Below are 3,024 nucleotides of genomic sequence, written 5' to 3'. Positions count from 1 at the left end.
TGCACTTTGGTAACCATAAATTTGTTTTTTAAGTCTGTGAGTCTGTTTCTGTTTTGTGAATAAGTTCATTTGTATCAATTTTTTTTAGATTCCAAATATAAGCAGTATCATATATTGTCCTTCTCTGTCTGACTGACTTCACTTCCTATGGTAATCTCCAGGTCCATCCATGTTGCTGCAAATGGCATTATTTTATTCTGTTTAATGGTTGAGTAGTATTCCATTGTATATATGTACCACATCTTCTTTATCCATGCATCTGTTGATGGACATTTAGGTTGCTTCCATGTCTTGGCTATAGCAAACAGCACTGCAGTGAACATTGGGTTGCGTGTATCCTTTTGAACTGTGGTTTTCTCTGGATATATGTGCAGGGGTGGTATTGCTGTGTCATATGGTAGTTCTGTTTTTAGTTTTTTAAGGAACCTCCATACTGTTCTCCATAGTGGCTATACCAATTTTCATTCCCACCAACAGTGTAAGAGGGTTTGCTTTTCTCCACACCTTCTCCAGCATTAATTGTTTGTAGATTTTTTGATAATGGCCATTCTGACTGGTGTGAGGTGGTACCTCATTGTAGTTTTTGATTTGCAGTTCTCTAATAATTAGTGATGTTAAGTATCTTTTCATGTGCCTCTCCACCATCTGTATGTCTTCTTTGGAGAGATGTCTATTTAGATCTTCTGCCAATTTTTTGATTGGGTCATTTGTTTGATATTGAGCTGTTTGCAAATTTTGGAGATAAATCCCTTGTCGGTTACATTGTTTGCAAATATTTTCTCCCATTCCGTGGGTTCTCTTTTTGTTTTGTTTATGGTTTTCTTTACTGTGCAAAAGCTTTTAAGTTTAGTTAGGTCCCATTTGTTTATTTTTATTTTCATTATTCTAAAAGGTGGATCAAAAAAGATATTGCTGCAATTTAGGTTACAGAGTGTTCTGCCTGTTTTCCTCTAAGAGTTTCATAGTATCTGGTCTTACATTTAGGTCTTTAATCCATTTTTTTTTTTTTTTTAATTTATGGCTGTGTTGGGTCTTTGTTTCTGTGCGAGGGCTTTCTCTAGTTGCGGCAAGCGGGGGCCACTCTTCATCGCGGTGCGCGGGCCTCTCACTATCGCGGCCTCTCTTGTTGCGGAGCACAGGATCCAGACGCGCAGGCTCAGTAATTGTGGCTCACGGGCCCAGTTGCTCCGCGGCATGTGGGATCCTCCCAGACCAGGGCTCAAACCCGTGTCCCCTGCATTGGCAGGCAGATTCTCAACCACTGCGCCACCAGGGAAGCCCTTTAATCCATTTTGAGTTTATTTTTGTGTATGGTGTTAAGCTGTCCAGTTTTCCCAGAACCATTTATTGAAGAGACTGTCTTTTCTCCACTGTATGTTCTTGGCTCTTTTGTCATAGATTAGTTGACCATAAGTGCATGGGTTTATTTCTGGGCTTTCTGTCCTTTTTCATTGATCTGTGTTTTTGTTTTTGTGCCAGTACCATACTGTTTTGATGACTGTAGCTTTGTAGTATAGCCTGAAGTCAGAGAGCCTGATTCCTCCAGCTCCAGCTTTTTCTTTCTCAGGATTGCTTTGGCTATTTGGGGTCTTTTGTGTCTCCATACAAATTTAAAAATATTTTGTTCTGGATCTGTGAAAAATGCCATTGGTAATTTGATAGGGATTGCACTGAATCTGTAGATTGCCTTGGGCAGTATAGTTATTTTAACAGTATTGATTCTTCCAATTCAAGAACACTGTATATCTTTCCATGCTTGTGTTATCTTCAATTTCTTTCATCAGCGTCTTTCCTTTCATCAGCATCTTATAATTTTTGGAATACAGGTCTTTTGCCTCCTTAGGTAGGTTTATTCCTAGGTATTTTATTCTTTTTGATACAATGGTGAATGGGATTGTTTCTTTAATTTCTCTTTCTGATCTTTCATTGTTAGAAATGCAACAGATTTCTGTGTGTTAATTTTGTATCCTGAAACTTTACTGAATTCATTGATGAGCTCTAGTAGTTTTCTGGTAGCATCTTTAGGATTTTCGATGTATAGTATCATGTCATCTGCAAACAGTGACAGTTTTACTTCTTCTTTTCCAATTTGGATTCCTTTTATTTCTTTTTCTTCTCTGATTGCTGTGGCTAAAACTTCCAAAACTATGTTGAAAAATAGTCGTGAGAGTGGACAACCTTGTCTTGTTCCTGATCTTAGTGGAAATGGTTTCAGGTTTTCACTGTTGATTATGATGTTAGCTGTAGGCTTTTCATATATGGCCTTTATTATGTTGAGGTATGTTCCCTCTGTGCCCACTTTCTGGAGAGTTTTTATCATAAATGGGTGTTGAATTTTGTCAAAAGCTTTTTCTGCATCTGTTGAGATGATAATGTTGTTTTTTTATTCTTCATTTTGTTAATGTGGTGTATCACAGTGATTGACTTATGGATATTGAAAAATACTTGCATCCCTGTGATAAATCCCACTTGATTGTGGTGTGCGATCCTTTTAATGTATTGTTGGATTCAGGTTGCTAGTATTTTGTTGAGGATTTTTGCATCTATGTTCATCAGTGATATTGGTCTGTAATTTTCTTTTATTTGTGGTACCTTTGTCTGGTTTTGGTATCAGGGTGATGGTGGCCTCATAGAATGAGTTTGAGAGTGTTCTTTCCTCTGTAATTTTTTGGAAGAGTTTCAGAAGGATAGGTGTTAACTCTTCTCTAATTGTTTGATAGAATTCACCTGATCCTGGACTTTTGTTGGGAGTTTTAAAATCACAGTTTCAATTTCAGTGCTTCTGATAGGCCTGTTCATATTTTCTACTTCTTCCTGGTTCAGTCTTGGAAGATTTTACCTTTCTAAGAATTTGTCCACATCTTCTAGGTTGTCCATTTTATTGGCATATACTTGCTTGTAGTAGTCTTTTATGAGCCTTTGTATTTCTGTGGTGCCTGCTGTAACTTCTCCTTTTTCATTTCTAATTTTATTGATTTGAGCCCTCTCTCTTTTTTCTTGTTGAGTCTGGCTAAAGCTTTATCA

This window comes from Eschrichtius robustus, chromosome 9 (genome assembly GCF_028021215.1).
Source record: "Eschrichtius robustus isolate mEscRob2 chromosome 9, mEscRob2.pri, whole genome shotgun sequence".
NCBI lineage: Eukaryota > Metazoa > Chordata > Mammalia > Artiodactyla > Eschrichtiidae > Eschrichtius > Eschrichtius robustus.
This window is presented reverse-complemented; position numbering follows the sequence as displayed.